The following is a 20,808-nucleotide window of genomic DNA, read 5'->3' on the forward strand; positions in this document are numbered from 1 at the left end:
TGGGCATTTAGAGTCAATATATTTCATTATTGTTGAAGGAAAAATATGTTTACTAACACATATCATGATTACACATATTTTGTTCATTATTTTTAAAATTTTGTTCATTACTTTCATAATAGAATCAAATAAATGTTTATGCCTATATAACATTATACTAATAGAAGTTTCTACACATTAAGTATTGACATGTAAATTGAAAAAGAAATATCATCATAAGTTTTGAACCATCAATTTAATTCAATAACAATAGGTCGAGTAATAAAAATAATAAAAGTAAATATGTATCAAATGTTTCAAATTTAGTATATATATTGTATTATAGTATATAGTAATTTTATATAGTGTATATTAAATTATATATTATATTTTATATTATAGCATGATTTTGATGATATATTATATATTTAATATACTATATTTCTTAATATACTATATATATATTGATAACATATGTTCCTAGGGGTCCTAGAACCAGACCCCTAGGGACATATGTCATTTGTTTGAATGGGTAGAAAGGAGTCATAGGGTATTCTATGACCCCTTTCAACCTGTTTGATGATAACATATGTTCCTAAGAGTAATGGGACCCTTAGGGACATATCTCATATGTTTAAATGGGTCAAACGGGGTCATAGGGTGACATATGATCCCTTTTGAACCATTTAATGATATCGTATATTCTTAGGGGTCCTAGGACCCCTATGAATGTATATAATATGATTGAATTAGTTGAAAGGGGTCATGGGGTACCCTATGGCCCCTTTCAACCCATTCAATGAACACATATGCTCTTAGAGGTCGTACAACCCACAGGGACATATCTCATATGTCAAATCGGTTGAAAGGGATCAAAGGTACCTTATGACACCTTTCAACCCATTTGATGATAATATATGTTCCTAATAGTCCTAGAATCCCTAGGGACAAATATTATATGTTTGAATGGGTCAAAATGTGTCATAGGGTACCCTATGACCCCTTTCAATTCATTCTATGATAACATATATTTCTAGGGGTTCCCAGACCCCTAAGGACATATCTCATATGTTAAAATGGGTTGAAAAAAGTCATAGGATAACATATAACCCCTTTAGACCCATACAATGACAACATACATATGTAGGTATCCTAGGACCCCTAGGGACATATATAATATGATTGAATTAGTTGAAAAGGGTCATTGGATACCGTTTGATCCCTTTCAACCCATTTAATGATGACATATGTTCCTAGAGATCCTACAACTCATAAGGACATATCTCATATGTTAAAATGGGTTGAAAGGGGTCATAGAGTGCCTTATTTCATGTTTTAGCCCATTTGATGATAACACATATTCCTAGGGGTCTAAAGACCCATAAGAACAAAAATAATATGTTTGAATAGGTCAAAAGGTGATAGAGGGCCACACCACCCTTACCCACTCACAATCAAGAAAGCAACAATATGGAGACCAAAAAAAAATGCTTCACAAGAAATTTTATTATACTTGAAGATCCTTACAACACCCACAAGATGATATCAAGCTTCTCCTTGAGCTGCCACTCCTCGAGCTTCTCCTTGAGCTTCTACTCCTCAAGCTTCCCCTTGAGCTTCTACTCCTCAAGCTCCTCCTTCTCGAGCTTGATTACAAATGATAATAAGCCTTGCTTAAATAGGCACTTCTAACCCAAGACATTACAAACACGACCAATGTGGGATAAAAGGTAAATACAACTATCTTTAAATAAATATTAAATTCCCACCCAAATACAACTAAGCACCCAACAAATATTAAATACATGATTTATCCAAAACCTTCTAGAATTTCCACCTACACACCTCGATTAATGGAATGACAACTATTTTTCTTATTTTTCTATTTTATGCCACCTATGCACCTCGAAAATAAAAATCCTCTTTTTTATTTTTTATTATTTCTCCTCTAATTTTCGTCACTTTTCTCTCTACTCCAGAATTTTTTTTTTTTTTTTTTCCAATAATTTTCCAATGCAAGATGCTCCTGCATCAAAAGGGGTCATAGGATAACCATGACCCCTTTTGATCCATTCTATGATAACATATGTTTCTAGAGGTCTTAGGATCCCTAGGGACATATCTCATGTTAGAATGTTTAGAATAGCTAAGAGGTGGGGTGAATTAGTTATCCAAGGTCCATATGTACCAATTGAACAAACAAACACTTAAATGTGCTAATCTCTAAGCCTATGTTGTCAATTAGTGTTGAAACACTTAGTCATTTACTAGGAAATATTACAAGGTCATCATTGCAACTAAGTTATCTAGTAAAGGCTGAGCATACAATACTTATACCAAGCAAGATAGTGATTGCCGAGTATTTAGTAGCAACCAAGAAGATCTAAGTGTCAAGAAAATTAGTTGGTGCTGAGTAATATAGTTGAGATTAAGCATGTTGACAAGTTACTAAGTGTCACAAGAAACTAGGATTATAGAAGTTGAGTAACAACATGAATAAGTTTACATGACTAAGCGTCAGAGCATTCAAATGTCGAGTAGTTCAATTTTAATATATAAGTTTTTAATGGCACAAACACATATGTAAACTATTTTGGAAGAATTTTCTATAATATTTAATATTTGTAGAGCCAACTAAGGATATGGCACTATATTATACCTATTGTTGTTAAGTTATTATCTTGATTTTTTTTTTTAACAAACTTAGTGAAACTATGTCATTTTAGAAGGTAATGATCCCAAGACATGCAATTCAACCAATAAAAAAATGGGATATACATGGAAAAAGATGATGAAGTGTAAGCCATCAATAAAGATATATAACCTTCACAAAACATCTATTTAAGGGGGATTCTAACCCTAGAATCATATAGAGAAGAGAGAAGGACAAGTATCCTTATGCACATGTGAAGGAGTGAAGACAAAGTTTAGAAGGAGAGAAGATAGAAAGAAATTAGAGTAGTGAAGGATTAAACAAAGTTATCAGATTAGGAGATTAGATTAGAGATACAATAAAGAGGAGACCCAAGATCAACTTGTATAGAAAATTGAGGGTTAGGTACTGAATTAGTTATTGTTAATTAAGACAGGGTAAATCTTTTAACATAATAATCTTAATAGATCTTTGTAAACCTCCTAATAGAGTCCTTACATTATTGTGAGTGTAAGATCCTTTAACAAGGTGAGATCTAGTAGTCTCTTAATATTCTAATAGGGAAGACCCCTCATAGAATAGATCATATCTTATGATAAAACATTGTAGCCCTAACATGATAACTTTATTGTTGCAACATTGAATATTTATGGGTTTTATTCCCACCCTAGTTTTACCTTCACCTTGAAATGTTTTTGGGTAACCAAATCATTGTGTTATGTGTTGAACTCTTTATGGATGTAATGTATTTCATTTATGTTTCAAAATTTTAGTTTTAATGGTTGACCTATTATATGATATAAATTAGATGTGGATTTATGAAATTGGTTTTGAATATAAAATTTTAAGATCTTTGTTCACCCCACCCCCCCCAAGTATCATGTTTCCCATATACTCATTCCAAAAATTGGTTTAAGAGTTTAGTTCTCTTGTTAGGAAGCCTAATAACTTGAGAGGATAAGATCATGGAGATGGAAGTGTATATGATGGGAAAGATCATTGAGAATCAAATGATTGAAATCTAGATTGTATTGCAACAATTATAAGTAGAAAAAGAGGAGTTAAGGAAAGCCCTAAAAAGAAGAAAAGAGATAGCTATTCAGCTTAATGACACTGAATAACAAGAAGTTGATATAGAAGGAGTGCTAGATAGTAGAAATATTGGTAATGATAATGAAGCACTAACATAATTGCTAGAGAAGAATAGCACCCTAGTAAAAGAAGAAAGAGATCTCAAGACAAAACAAGAAATTCAATTAGTTACACTTTATGAAGAAATCAAAAAAATGAAGAAAGAAATGGAAGATAAACTCATGGATGAAGAAGAAAAAAGATAGATGACTACCAGAATTGAAGAGAGGTCATTTGAAGTATGGAAGCTCACCTATAACTAGTTGGATATGATAAATCAATTAGTAATTGTAAATTAGGAAGCAAGTAGAAAATATTTGGAGATCAAAAATCTAAGGCTACAAAATAAATAATTGAAAAGTGAGTTAAGACATGAAAAGTAACTCATGGAGAGAATGGACAAACCAAATGAATAAATCAAGCACTTTAAAGAAATTATTAGGTCACCTATAATAAAAGACACCTCTAGACTTGGATACAACAAGCACTCATCATCTACTGAAGAAAGAGAATCATCCAAAAGTGGAGAACAAAGGAACAAAAAATCCATAGGAAAACCTACATGTCATTACTATGGGAAAATTGGTCACACAAATGACATTTACAAGAGCAAAAATGGTATGCAAGCTCCTAAAATTAAACCAAGTGGTAATTATTTAATTGCAAGACAACAAGACATTAAGCACATAAATGTAGATCAAAGAACAATCACTCAACCAGAAGGATATCTAAATTTCAAGGTCATTGCTAAAATTGTCAAAAGTGTGGACATAGAGCTCATAAGTGTAGATTCAAGAAAAAGGCAAACTGGTTACCTGAAAAAAAAAACTCATATAGAAAAGAAAGGCAATTCCTACAATTGGGATTACAATACATGGTACAATTGTCACTATTGTGCAAAATATGGACACACTCTAGAGAATTGCATCAAAACACATTTTAGAGGAAATTATAAGAAATAGTTAAAAGGAGAACATATGTTTTAATTGTCTCAAAGTTGGACACATTAGTAGAAACTGCAAAACTAGAACACCAAAACCAATACCAAGTAATGGAAGTGAAAAAACCAAAGGAAAGAAATCATGGATAGAGATAGTAAGAGTTGCAAGTAGTGGAGTAGATGAAATTGTGATCACCCAATCTGATGGATTAGGTGATCACACATCTCACTAAAGAAAGAAGGTACGAAGGAACTGTATATTCAATGTTATATCTTACATCAGTTTCTAGCATAGAAGTGATAAAAGTTCATATTTGCATAACTAAATATGCATTAAAAAGATGAAAATCATTAAGTACTAAGCATCAGTAGTATAGTCTATATTGAGAAATATTTTTAGTATAGACCAAGTGATCAAGGAAGATAAAGCATTAATCAAATCAGTTGGTTATTACCAAGTAAATAACCTTGACTAAGCTAAAGTGGAGACCAAGCTAACTGTCATAACCAACTAAGTACAAAGACATTAATTGCAAACCTAAAATGAAAGATTAAAGGTATTTATTAAATTTGCACATTCATTTTCATTCACCAAATGATCAAAGAGCTCATGAGAAGATTTTAAGGTGATCAAAGCAATTTTAGCAATCAGAGTAAAAGAATCACAAGAAATTTATTAGCAAATTTGTGGAACAAAGTGTCATTCTTAGTGTCAAGTTAAATATTCAGTGAAGATATTTGCAAATGATTTTTGTTTCAAATCCTAGTTCAAAATGGCATCTGGAAGTGAAATGATGAAGGAAAATAGTGCATGAATCATAATGAATAATCAAAGTCCTCCACAAAACTTCAAAAACTTAGTTAACATCGAAAGTAATATTGATGATATTGAAGCTTTATCATTAATTTTTCCCAGAGTCTTGACTATTCCAAATTTAAGATCATGCTATCTATGCAAAGTTGGAGAAATAAAAGATATTAAAATAAGAAATTTTGAAATAAGAGCAACTTATGAGAGGCTATGTGTTGATGGAATCTTGAAGGAAAAATATGAGATTGTTGCTAAGAAAGGGCTTACATGTGTCCTAGGATTTCTAAAAAAATTCAAAGTAAAATTGATAAAGGTTGTGCTCATTTGCATTCATGCTATGAAAATATAGATTGAATGTTGGTTGATCAAGATCAACAAGGCTATCACTTGTAGGGTAATTGGGCACCCTACCTTGGATCAACTGAAGACAATAAGGAGCGAAACAAAGAATGAAATTCAAAATCTATTCAAGGAAAAGTGGAATGATCATGGTATGTTAATTGATGGAATTGAAGACCCGTTACTTGAAGTTGTTGTTCATGTGATTGCACACAACTTTTATCAATCTAGTAGATTGAACAATGTACCCTATGTAGTAGTGGATTTGGGGTATAAAATTGTGAAGAAGGATCATTCATATGATCTTGCCAAGCTACAACTTTACCAACTTACAAAGAACTTAGAGGAAGTGAGGAATAAAAGAAAACCTCTCATAAATTTTGATCCTTATTAGTTTGTATATTTTTCTATGTACAAAATTATTTACCTACCATTAGAACAGTTGCATGGGACATGAATAAAACATCTGTAGGGAAGATTAGTGATTTAATCAATAAATTGGGAAAAAGGTTTGAAGCAATAATGGAAAAATACTTTGAAGGATTCAAGGTTAAGATGAATAATAGAATAAGAATTCCAAGTTAGTTGTGGATATTAGTGCACTTCTATTTGAGGATATAGATGCTAGTGCCAAACAATTTGGCACATATGAGACTGTAATTGCCGAGCTGAAAGTAAGGAAGCAAAGAAAGAGAAAGGTTATTGAGGGTGGTAATAAGGAACAAGGAGAAGGTTTTGGACAGCCTATAGAGGCCAAGGAAGGCAAAGGGAAAGGACTTGTTGTTGTGAAGCTGAAGGCCACTAAATAAAAAAGGGTTATAGTGATAGAGCCTAAGGTGAAGGTTGAACTAAAGAAGGACATGCAAGAAATTATAACACCTCAAAGGCCAAAGGGAAAGGTGATCAACACTAGAAAAAGGAAAACATATCCCCATTCCAAGCTATTAACATGAAGTCCATATAAGAAGAGGAAACTATTTGAAGTACAAGCAAAGCCAAGGAGAAAACTGATCATTGCACAAGAGGAGTAAGATGATGAAAAGACTAAGTTTGATGAAACCAAAAAATTACAAATAGTGAAGAGATTCCCTCCAATGACTATGGATAAGGTATGTGAAAAATTGATAGAATCTAAAAGTATTATGAGATTCAAAGACATTATGTATGATTCTTTGAATATTGATGATCAAGTTAAGCTTGAAGGTGCAATGATTGATAAGATGATCAAGTTTACATGCACACCCCTAGAATTGGGAATTGGATTTCTAGTGGGATTGTACAAAAGAGTGGATGCTAAGTGGAAATGGTCATTGTCCATCGATAGAAAAATAAGAGAAACAAAATTGGCACAAGCTATGTTAGATTTAGGGAAGATTCATATGTCTATAGCCCTTAAAGATTTTGTAAAGATGTTTATGTCAAGGGATAGGGCATACAAAGTTTTGAAAAATAAAGCTCATGAAGTTGAACAAGTCATTGTTTGGATATGGAAAGAATATTTTTGATTTCTTACTCCATCTATAGGAGTGAGGGAAGGCCAAGATGTGATAGAGTTTGAAAATGAATACAAACAAGAAATAACCAAGCTGAATGAGGAGATTCAACAAATTCTCAGTCAGTGTGAACAAAAAGAGATTGTCACAATTGAAGATGATACTGACACCCCTCTCCCTAATCCAAATATACTAACTAAAGATGAAATTCAAAGCTTAATGAATGATTCAAGAAAATTCTATACTAACCAAATTTTGCTACAGACAATTGAATATCCAAAGCTTGAAAATATGAAGAATGATATGTTAATGTCACATTAGTTATAGTGGATACTATTGACACCAAAGAATGCACCCCTACTTGACATGTTATCCCTGAGTGACCTTGTGTAATATGGAAACAATCTCAAAAGTGTGGGACTTAGGAATTAGAGATTGAATCTTTGGAGAAGGCCAACTTCCTCATAGTTTGGATGCACCTAACAAAGAATTAGAAGGAAAAGGGAGAAGAAACCATAAATTTAAAATGCTAAAGGGAAAATGTAGTGATGCACCAAATAGATTGTTGATCTACTTCTTCCAATAACTACACTAAAATCCAATAGAACCTACAAGACATACCACTATCTATATTCTTTCAAACTTAAAACCATAAAATAAGCCAAGAAATCAACATAACCATGCAATGAATACAATAGATTCACTTAACAAACTAGTTAATTTAAATGAAGATAATCATAAGGTGCTTCAATCATCAAAATACATCCAAGAAAAAGAGGCATAATAGATTGCAAAAATTTAACTGGTCAAGAATGGATGAAACCATAGTAATTTCTATTGAACAAGAGTTAATGATATTTAAAAAGAATAAATCTACAAAAGATCAGATAAAAGAAATCCTAAGAATTAAAAAAAAAATTCCTTTATGGGGTACAAGCATAACCTAGATACAACCTTGAGTTCAAACTCCAACAATAATGGAGTTGAGATCACAGAGTACATAATAAATAAAGAATATGAAATAAATCTGATTATGAAGTGCAATCAATATTGGAAGTGACATGAAGAGCAAGAAATGAGTGCACCCAGCTGCAAAAGATCAAATTGCCAAAAATCTATTCATTTCACACATTAAAGAGGTAGGAAGTGCAATAGTGTCATGCAAACAAGGCCCAAGAATTCACTCAAAATTGAGGAACTAGCTTTGATAGCATGTAATGGCCATACAAAGCTAATTCATGCTACTTGTGGGGAGGCATAACAAGACACTTTATCTACCCACAACATGTAGGGTTGACTTTGGGGGGTAGAGGGAGGGGACTGATTTCCCCAAAAATGAATGTTGGTCATCAATAGATCATCCTCTCAAAATGGATGACCCAAATATTGTGGGAATCTCCAAAACAAAGATTAAGTCATAGCCATCAATGTAGATACTCTCTTCCACATGGAAATTTTTTTAATTTTGGAGCCTTGAGAATGCATCATAGCATGAGAAAATGTTAGAATAGTGACATGTGGTAGCATCTCATGCAATTACAAACTTTAGAGTCTCATTGAGACACTATCATATGAGGAAATTTTAGAATGATGATGCTTGAAAACATCTCACATAATTGTGAAGATGGGAAGATGGCTCATAAAAATATGAGAGCCACTAGATCTTGTAGCCAAAGTAGCCAACCAAGAAAAAAACTGAGTCAACTCAGTCAATGAAGGGACTGAGCTAACATGAAATGTTAGCTGACTACCTTAGCAATGCTAACCCAGTGCAAAGAACCTAGCCCATTGAAGGTTTCTTTGATTAGATATCAGTGATGGGCTGGATGGGAGGAAAAAATGGCCAACATTCTTGACAACTCAATAAGATGCTTGCCTACTAAGAATAGATTAGTGGCCGTAAGAAATCTAGTGGGCATGGAGTCACTAGTGAAGAATGATGCGTTATCCCTCCAACAACTTCACAAAACTTTGCAACTAGCCATAAAAGCAAAAGGATCCGAGGATCACTAAAAACCATAGGACAACTCCAGATCAAGGAAAATTGGGCTTGTGCACTTCTTAGAAAGTGTGAAATCTACTCTAATATGTACAAAAAACCTTTAACTTGCTCTAGAAGCAAGGTTTAAGGTGAATCCCATTGATTCAGATTGGAAGAACTTCACCATTGGGCCTGGATAACTGAAAAGTGTTGGCATCTTTTTAGCTGGTGATAATATGTGGGCCACTCCACATAACATCAAATTTGGAGTGCCTACCAGGTTTAGCTCTATCAAAATCCCACTTGACGACAAGGTCTCCTTCCTTGAAGATTCTAATCGTAGCCTTCCTATCAAAACTTTTTTTGACCTAATGTTGATGTGCCTCAAGTGTATGCATAGCTTTTTGTCTCTTTTCTTCTAGCTCCATTACTTCAGCCATCCTGACTTTCATAGTCTCATTTTCAATAAGTTCCAATTGATGAGATAGTTCAAGGGAGGGAAACTCAAGTGAAATAGGAAGCTTTTTTTTCTTTCTATATACTATCATGAAGGGTGAGTTCCCAATTACTCTCTTGGGTGTAATTCTATTAGTCCAAAGTGCAGTCCTCAGCTTGGTATGCCAACACCTTTGATTATCTTCAATTGTCCTCTTTATTATTTTGATGAGGTTCTTTTTGGAGGACTCAACCAAGCTATTCCCTTGGGGATAATAATTTGAGGAAGTCCTCAAATATATTACATTTCAATGACCCAAGAACATATATGAGTTCTAACAAAGGACTTGGCATTATCTGATATGATAGTTGAAGGAACACCAATCACTATCCCATAAAGGAACTCAACCATTGAATCTCTATTACATCTCTCAAAGCTATTACCTTTTTTCATCTCATGAAGTAATCTATGGATGCCAAGATCCATTTGTGAGCAGAACTAGAGGGTGAGTTTATGGGATGAATGAAACCCAAACCCCATTGAGAAAAAAGTTGATCAAATTGAACAAGATGAAGAGGAAGGGCAACCAATCTTTATTTTCCTAAGAAGAAGGAATAGTTCTCACATTTCTGTACCCACTTATAAAAATCATTGAATAAGGTTGTCCAAAAATAACAAGCTCTCATTATTTTCATCACTGTAATCTTAGCTGAGAAATGACCACCAATAGGGCCATCATGAAATTCTTTTAACAAACCACTAATTTAATCTATATTGATACATCTCAATAGGACTCCATTAGAATCCTTCATAAGTAGTATTTCATCCATAAATACATAAGGAATAGATTGTAACCTGAACTATTTCTCTTAGCTCTATTTAGGCCTTGTAGATATCTCCCTTCTACCAAGAAGGATGACATGTTGTGAAACCAATAATTTTGATTTTCAATCTCTTCTGGTTGCTCATTATGTATTAAGAGGGAAGCCTCTTCAGATGTCTCAAAAGATGAGACCATTTGCTCACACAATCCTTTGCCTCTTACAAGCTTGGTGATCTTAGTTTCAGTGTCATATTCCATGACCTTGGTGATCCATCCAAGTCTCTTTTCATAGATATTATTATTCAATAGGAATTCCCTTACACTTGCATGTGGAACCAAGAGTTAGAACTTGTTATGGGACAAAAAATGTTTGAACTTTTTGAGAGCCCTCACAAAAATAAGAACTTGCTTCTCTACATAGCTATATCTACTCTCATAGTCCTTAAGTAATTCTCCAAAGAAAGTAATGGGTGGCTCCAATTTCTTTTTATTTAATTGTGTTAAAACATTTGATATACTTGATTCTCCTCCAAGAGAATAGAAGATGGAATCCTTATCAAAGTTGGGATTGACAAGAGTGGGAGTTGATGCAATTTATTTCTTAATCTCTTCAAAATTGGCCTTTCCTTCTTTGGTCAAAGTAAACATCATATTCTTCTTCAACATGGATGTGAGAGGCTTTACCATAAAAGAAAGATCAAGGATGACCCTTCTCATGAAGTTGAATCCTACCAAGAAAACTTTGCAATCCTTCTTGTGGTTGGGAAGTGGGAGAGAGAGAATTGCTTCCACCCTTTCTAGATCTATCATTAGTTTGTCTCTTGACATAATGTATCCTAGGATCTTTCCTTGATTAGTAGCAAATACATAATTTTTTTGATTTAGAGATACACCACACTCTCTACATTTAATGAATACTTGCCTCAAATGATCAAATTGATCTACTGTATGCATTGAATAGACAATTATATCATCAAGATATATCAACACAAAATTTTCTAGCACACCCTTAAAAGCTACCTCTATTTCTTTTTAAAATTTAGCACCTACATCATTCTTATTCCTTGATCCATCAAAGAACATATTCCACAATCCATTTGTATCTTCTTGTACTTTTATGAGATTGGGAATAAGAGCACCCTCCTCAAATATACAATAAGTCCAACGCCTATCTCTTTGGTCAATTTGGAAAGCATTAGCTCATTCATCTAAAAGACAATCAAGAACCTCTATTAAGAGAGTAGCATGTTCATGAGTTATGCATTCCTCATATTCTTCATGGATTGTGTACTTAATATTTATGGGGCTAGAAGTATAATTCTCTATGTGATTAAGGGCTAATGATTCTTCCTTTATGGAATCCTTTGTTCCATATCTAATCCTAAAGAACATGTAGGACTAGATACAATATAGCCACCAATTTTTGCAGTGAAGTCCCTAGATAAGAAAATGGCAAAAAGTGGAGGAATCTCAACAATTAATATGTCTTATATAACATTAGAACCAAGACATGCATACAATGACATCTTTATACTTTTAAACACTCTAACTATTGTAATAGAAATACCATCTAACTAAAGAACCCCTTTAGCCATTGGTTCATAATTTAATACCAAGAAGATCAGCCATACACTTTGGCATAACTGAGCTGCTAGCTCCAAAGTCTATCATACAATTGTGAACTAATTTATCTCCTATAATCAAAGAGAGGTAAAAGGGGTGAGGTTTACTCTTCTTACTATTCCTTATTCTCTTATAGGTTGCACAAAGCTTGTTGCTCCATCCATGGTAAATGGTCCATTCTGCACTTGGATAGTCTTTAATTCTTGTTGTAGTAATTCAAATTAAGATGGTATTGCAAGAACATCCCACATAGGGACATTGATATTGGTCCTCTTCATTTTATCTACAATATTGAAAGGAGTTTACGTTGACTTGGTTGAAAACTTGGTAACCATAGGGTCTGGTATATGAATGGGAGAAGCATGTGGCTCTTTAGTCTTCTTCTTGTTCTAGTTTTGCAATGGAGCAGAAACATTGTGTTGTACACTTGTACTTGTGGCATGTGGAATAGCCTTCAAAGTTGTAGCTTGATTTAATGAAGAGGTTGGAGCATCCTCTATAGATCTCCTTTTTCTCCTAGTGTTATGAGCTATGCCATCATCCATGATGATTTATATGGCAATAATCTTTAGGCCGATAATTCATGAAAGTGTAGTAACCTTGTTGTTGAGATTGGAAACTAGTAGTGGGCTTATTAGGATCATATAATTTCCTTGCTATTTTCTCTTGTGTAGCCAAGGCTTGAGAAGACTCCTCTCTATGGCATATACATTTCTCATATGAAAAGTTACAAGCTAAACAATATTCTTGTTCTTGAGCCAAATTATTTTGAACAACAACTATCCTTACTAGATTTGCACTTGCATTTGCAGGGGTTGCATTACCCATAAATCTATTTTGGTTGTATGGAGCCTATTGAATAAATTATTCTGATAATTGGGATAAAAAGGCCTACTATCTTGAGCTTATTGTCTCTCCAAAGTCACCAATTTGTTGTTCATCTTTTGCATCATTGCATTTTGATCTTGAAATCTTTTATCCATATTAGAATTATGATCTTTAATTTTATCTATATTTGAATTTTGATCATGAAAATTTTTATCCATATTTTGCATCATAACCTACATCATGGCATTAATTTCATCTATCCCATTCAAAGATGTAGAAGTTGAAGGAGTAGAAACAAAAGGCTAACTTGTAGTTGTAGTGAAGATGGGAGCCATTGTAGGTTGGTGTGTACGCATGCCAAGAAATAGTAGCATTGGAGCTAGCTTCCCACCTTGGATTAGAGTTTTCTCTTCCCTTATAGAAGTTTCATAGGTAGCTAGCAAAGTGTCACCCCCATGATTTTTAATGTAGTAGCAATTTCTCTATTGAAGGCTTTAAGATCATGCAAGAAAGCATTACTGGGAGTAAGTTTCATTGTGACAGGGATCCTATCCCATGTTTTTGGAATATATAATTGAAGTCTATCATAAACTCATGAGGTTCTCTCTTGATTGTAGTTAGCTATTCCAAAAGTGATAGATGATCACTCTTATCTTTGAAATTCTTGCACAACCTTTCTCCTAGCTCATCCCAGTCATGGATAGAGTTATGTGGTAACCCTCTATACCATTGTAAGGCCTTTCCTTTTAGTGATAAAGCTACCCATATAACAACAACATCATCCTTTGTAATACCATATATATTGTATATATTCAAAACTTCCTAAATGTGTTCTATTAGGGAAATTGAAGTTTCACTAGTAAAATTTGGTAGGCTCTTAAGAGTAGATATTGGTGTATCATGTCTTTGAGATAAAACAAGAGGGATTACACCATTAAAGGTAAAAAACACATGATTTTTATGGAGGGCCATGTGAAATAATTATCTATTCAAATGAAAACATGATGCCCTAGGTTGTGATCTATCAATTGGAGATCTAGCAGGTGTATGTGCTACTTCTGAACTCCTAACTGGTGATAGAGAAAGTATACTTATTTTTCTTCTAGGATTTGAAAATGAAAGCTCAATAAACTAAAAATTACCTCTATAAGATGCCCTTATTTGAAACTTGGGCATGAATTGCAACAATTCTAGTATGAAAACCAAGATGTAGAGATGGAGTCACCAAGTGCTTGAATGTGAGCCTCTTGAAGTCTAAAATATTGCTAGGAGAAGCACTATCATCTCAACATAGAAGTTGAAGTCCTTTAATTGAAACAAAAAAACTATTAGACTTCTTAGTAAGCTTGAATGTAGTCCCACCCTACATGCCAAAAACTATTGACACAAAAGTCTGCACCCTACTTGACATGTTATTCCTGGGTGACCTTGTGTAACATGGAAACAATCTCAAAAGTGTGGGACTTTGCAATTAGAGATTGAATCTCTAGAGAAGGCTAACTTCCTCACAATATGGATGCACCTAAGACTTAGAAGGAAAAGGGAGAAAGAAACATAAATTTAAAATGCTGAAGGGGAAATGTGGTGATGCACCAAATAGATTATTGATCTACTTCTTCCAATAATTGCACTAAAATTGAATAGATCCCACAAGACATAACACTATCTATATTCATTCAACCTTAACACTATAAAATAAGCCAAGAAATCAACATAACCATGCAAGGAATACAATAGATTAGTTATTTGAAATGAACATAATCATAAGGTGCTACAATCATCAAAATACATCTAGATTGTATAAATTTAACTAGATGAGAATAGATAAAATAATTGTAATTTCTATTGAACAAGAGGCAAAAGAATTTGTAGAGAATAATTTTGTAAAAGATCATAGAAAAGAGATCTCAAGAATAACAACAAAATTTTCCTTTATGGGGTGTAGACATAACCCAGATACAATCTTGAGTTCAAACCCCAACAACAATGGAGATGAGGTTACAAATTACATAATAAATGAAGAATCAGAAAGAAATCTGATTATGAAGTGCAATCACTACTAGAAGTGACAAGAAGAGAAAGAAATGAGTGCATCTAGATACAAAATATCAAATCACTAAAAGTATGATCATTTCATGCATTAAAGAGGCATGGAGTGCAATGGTGCCATGCCGACAAGGCCCAAGAAGTCACTCAACATTGAAGAATTGGCTATTATAAAATGTCATGGTTACATCAAGCTGATTCATGCCATTGGCAAAAAATGTGGGGAGGGATAACATGACATGTTATTTTCCCATAACATGCAAGGTTGACCATGGGGGTTGAAACTAATTTCCCCAAAAATGAACGATGGTTGTCGATAGATGGTCCCCTCAAAATGGATGGCCCAGATGTCATAGGAATCTCCTAACAAAAGATTAAATCACATCTATTGATGTAGATCCTCTTTTCCATAGAAATTTTGTATTTCAAAACCTTGAGAAAGCATTGTAATATGAGGAAGTGTTGGACTGACGACACATGGTAATGTCTCACACAATTACTAACTTCAGAGTCTTAGAGGAAAAACTGTAATGGAGACACTTGGTAGTATCTCACACAATCTTGAAGATGGGTAGATAGCTCAAAAAAAACATGTGAGCCACCAGATCTCATAGCTAAAGTCACCTAACCAAGAATAAACTAAGTCAACTCAGTCAATGAAGAAATGAGATAACATGAAATGTTAGCCGCTAATCTTAGTGATGCTAACCCACTGCAAAGAACCTAGCCTATTGAAAGTTTATGTGATCAGATATCAGTATTGCGATGAATGGGGGGAAAAAATGGCTAACAAATACAAGTGCCAAGAAACTTGGTAAGGCTTTTATTATATATACACCATTAACTTTTATGTCAATTTTGAAAAAGGAGGCAAATTTTGATAAAGTATCATGAACTAAATTGGTAGACGATGAAGTACAATAGAAAGAGAAAGAGGCTACTCAAGCTCTTATTAAATTGCCAAGTGTAAAGGTTATAAAACCTAAAAATGTGACACCTATGCAATAGGTGATTTCTACACAATTACAACAACCAAAGATGAGATTGAGTGAATAGGGGATACCATTGCAATTATCACTACCAAGTGATATACCCTCACAATCTTAGGATGTGACTCATTCAAGTGAGGAAGTTGATGAGCTAGTGAGCCTTGATGAGGTAATTACATTACCTACATATGATTTGAATAATCTTACACTAGAGTAAATGCAAGTGCTACAAAACTTGTTGAGCTATAAGGAAAAGCAAGAATAGATGATAAGAGAGTAGAAAAAAATATAGGCACTACATATTGTCAAAGATATTTTTACATATGCATTTGGGATTAGAGATCTAAATAATTAGCATACAATTTTGGATCAGCTAGTTCACGTAGTTGATAAAATTAAGATAGAAGAAATAGAAACAAATAAAAGATTATTATAGTGGTATGAAAGAAGTATGGAGCATATAGTGCTACAAAATGTCTCACAAAAACTTGTACATGGACAAGTTGAGCTTTCTACATTAGTGACACAACTGAAAACAATTTTGAAAACTATTAATTTAATATATTTGAAATTATGTGATATTGATTTCTTTACGATAGATACTACACACTCATTAGAGATATTACATGCAAATATTATAGTGAATGTTATTACATTGGGATTGTAGGTTCAAGCTCATCCTCTTACAGTGAACTAACATTTAGTCAAAAGAGGTTAGCCAAGCTCACGAGTAAAGATAAAAAGATTAGGCCTAAGTTGATGGTGATTCAACTTTGGTTAGTGCCCCATATAGAGATTATTCAGGTCATCTCTATTGCCAAAGACATTTTGAAGAAGGAAACACATTTTTAACATATTGCAAGATTCATTGATCTAGCTGCTGAGCTAGAGAATTTAGTTTCAAATTTTGGAACAGGTACAAGAAAGATGGAATAAAGGTTATGCCAATATTGTGGCAAATCATTAGCAATTTTTTGATAAGTATCAATTAGCCCCAACAACCCCAAGTTCCATCAATGACAAAAACAAGGGGGATATGATAGAATAAGTGTGCAGATCAAATATTAGATACGAGATCTTATAGGATCAAAGTATGGTCTTAGGGGGAGTTCTCATATTTTTGAAAGAAATGATTATTTTATTCATGGCAAAGTGTTTTTGCCACTAATGTCAAAGGGGGAGATTGTTGATCTCTAAGACTACATTGTCGATTAATGCCCAAACACTTAGCCGTTACTAGGAAAGATTACAAGTTCATCACTATGACTAAGTTATCTAGTAAAGGTTGAGCATACAATACTTATACTAAGCAGGACAATGATTTCCAAGTATTTAGTAGCGAACAAGAAGATGTACACACTGAGAAAATTAGTTGGAGCCAAGCAATATAGTTGAGACTGAGCATGTTGAAATAGTTACTAAGTGCCAAGAAAAAGGATTATAGAATCTAAGCTGCTGCTACTATGGATGATGTTTCCATTCAAGAGACTGCTGCAATTGGTAAGGAAGTAGCTAAATTGATCCTGGAGCTGCAATAGTGGCTCTGGGGTGGGTTCTCTGGTTTGGTGCCTGTCTGGTTTTGGTCGTGGTTGGGGACTCTGGTCTTGGTTTCTGGTTTTTTATAGTTTAGACTGTTTGTGGTTCCAGGTCCCTGTAAAACCTAGGTTAGTTTGTTTTTGGACTTTTCTTGTGGTTTCAGGTCTCTGTAAAACCTGATTTTGATATTGTTCTTCATTTTGTTGCAGGTTTTTTCCTGGTTGGGCTGTCTTGCTTTATCTTTCTATTTTTTGTTAAAGGGTTTCGGGGTCCCTTCAAAACCTGATTTTACCATAATCTAAAACAACATGAAGAATTTTATATGACCGAGTGTTAGAGCACCCAAGTGCCAAGTAGTTTAGTTTTGACATATAAGTTTGTAATGACACAAACACATATGTAAACTATTTTGGCTGAATTTTCTATAATATTTAATTTTTGTAGAGCCAACTAAGGAGATGATCACATGTCATTTCATAATGTAATGATCCCAAGTCTTGCAATTCAACCAATTAGAAAATATGATAGAAATGACAATAGATGATGAAGTTTAAGTTGTTGATCAAGATCTAGAAAATTCATAAAACATCCATTTAAGGGGGATTCTAAGCCTATAATTATATGGAGGAGAGAGAAGGAAAAGTATACTTCTACACATGTGAAGGAGTAAAGATGAAGTCTAGAAGAAAAAAATACAAAGAGAAATTATAGTAGTGAAGAACTGAATAAAGTTATCAGATTAGGAGATCAAATCAGAGATACAGAAAAGAGGAGACCCAAGATTAGCTTGTAGAGAAAACTGAGGGTCAGATACTGAATCAATTATTGATAATTGAGATAAGGTAAATCTCTTAACATAGTGGTCTTAACAAATCTATGTAAACCTCTTGAAAAAATCCTTACTTCATTGTGAGTGTGAAATCCTTTAACAAGATGAGACTTAATAGTCTCTTAAGCTTTTAATAGGGTAGGTCCCTCATAGGGTGGACCATATCTTATGATTAAACATTATAACCATAATGGGTTAACTTTATTGTTGCAAAAATGAAGATTTTTGGGTTTCATCCCTAACCTAGTTTACCTTCATCTTGAAGTGTTTCTAGGTAAAAAAATCATTGTGTTATGTGTTGAAATCTTTATGGATGTGATGTGTTTCAACATTTCAATTTTAATGGTTGATGTATTATATGAGAAAAATTAGATGTGTATTTGTGAAATTGGTTTTGAAGATAAAATTTTAAGATCTTGATTCACCCTCCCTCTTAGTATCTTGTTTCCCATATACCCATTCCAACAAAATGACTTTAGATCTTAACATTCAATAACTTAACCTCTATAGTCAACTTTCAGTAACATCAACTAGCTTTCCACTATCCTAAACATACCAAACTTTCCAAATAAAAATATTGATAGCAAATCACCATAAATAATCATCCACACAAGTTTGACACTAGGATTTAACATGGAAACCCAATTTGGGAAAAATCACCAGTAACATGTCACCAATATTTTCACTCTGCTAAAGTGAGCTTTGTTAGGAGTGAACCATGTTAAAGGTTACAAAACACATTTTTAAATGTGACCTTGTTAAATGATTTAATCACCCTATTAGGAGTGGCCTTGTTAGAGGACTTGAGAATATTCTATTAAAACACCACCTTGATTAAAAGATTTATATATGATTGTTAGGTAAAACTTGATTATAGGATTTCAATACCGATAAATATTTAGAAAGTAAAATTAGGTTTTGATCTGACAAATACAACTCACTTTGCAAATATAGATCTCAGTTCGGCTCACATGTTGCTCCATTGACGTGCTTTCATTTTCATCTCAGTCTTTGATTCACTTGGCAACATAATTTAAAAAATCACTTTATCTTGTCAAAGTTCATCTAATTAAATGTACACTTGTAGCTTCCTCTTCGTAACTCAACCTTTCCTTTAGATGCTTTTTTTATGACAAACTTCTCAAATCCTCTTTGTCAATCATATAGATATGACATTTAGATTAGATAGAAAATTGTGTCATCAATAAGGTTTGACATGAATAACAACATAATAATTGTTCCTATTGTAGTTTCCAACATCTCATATGTTTGATTGGGTCAAAAGTGGTTATAGGGTACCCTATGATTCCCTTTAACCCATTTGGTGACAACATATGTGCATCATGTTTCTAATTCCTCTAGTGAGATATCTCACTTGTAAAAATGGGTTGAAAGACATCATAATGTACTCTATGATCCCTTTTGACCCATTCATTGACAACATATATTCCACAAGGTCCTATGACCCCAAAAAACATATGTTGTCATGGAGTGGATCAAAATGGGTCATAAGATACCCTACATTCCCTTTTGACCCATTCAAATAAATGTTATATGTCCCTAGGAGTCCTAGGACCCCTAGGACCATATGTTGTCATAAAATGGGTTGAAAGTGGTCATATGATATCCTATGACCAAATTTTACCCATTCAAACAAATGAGATACTTCCTTAGGGACGTATATTGTCATAGAATAGGTCAAAAGGGGTCATATGATAACCTATGACCCCTTTTGACCCATTAGAACAATTGATATATTTCCTTAGGTGTCTTAGGACCCCTAGAGATTATGTCATCATGTAATTGGTCAAAAAGGGTCATTAAGTACCCTAAGATCCCTTTTGAATCATTCAAACAAATGATATATGTCCCTATGGGTCCTAGGACCTGTACTAATGTATGATGTCATGGAATGGATCAAAAGGGTCATATGATACCATATAACCCCTTTCAACCCATTTGAACAAATGAGATATGTCCCTAGGAGTCATATGACCCCTAGAGATGTATGTTTTCTAGAATGAGTCAAAAGTTGACCAATTCAACCAAATGAGATATGTCCCCAGGGGTCCTAGGATGCTTAGGGATGTATGTTGTCATGAAATGGATAAAAAAGGATCATAGGGTACCTTATGATTTCATAGCATTCAGGTAAATGAGATATGGAGGACCCATAGGAACATATGCCATCATGAAATGGATAAAAAAGGGTCATAGGATACCCTATGATCTCTTTCGACCCATTCAAACAAATGAGATATGTTCCTAGGGGTCATAGGACTCCTTACGACCTTAGCGATGTAAGTTTCCATGGAATAAGTTGAAAGGGGTCATATTATACCCTATGACCTCTTTTGACCCATTAAAACAA

This window comes from Cupressus sempervirens, chromosome 3 (genome assembly GCF_028749045.1).
Source record: "Cupressus sempervirens isolate cs-2001-9-10 chromosome 3, ASM2874904v1, whole genome shotgun sequence".
Lineage (NCBI taxonomy): Eukaryota > Viridiplantae > Streptophyta > Pinopsida > Cupressales > Cupressaceae > Cupressus > Cupressus sempervirens.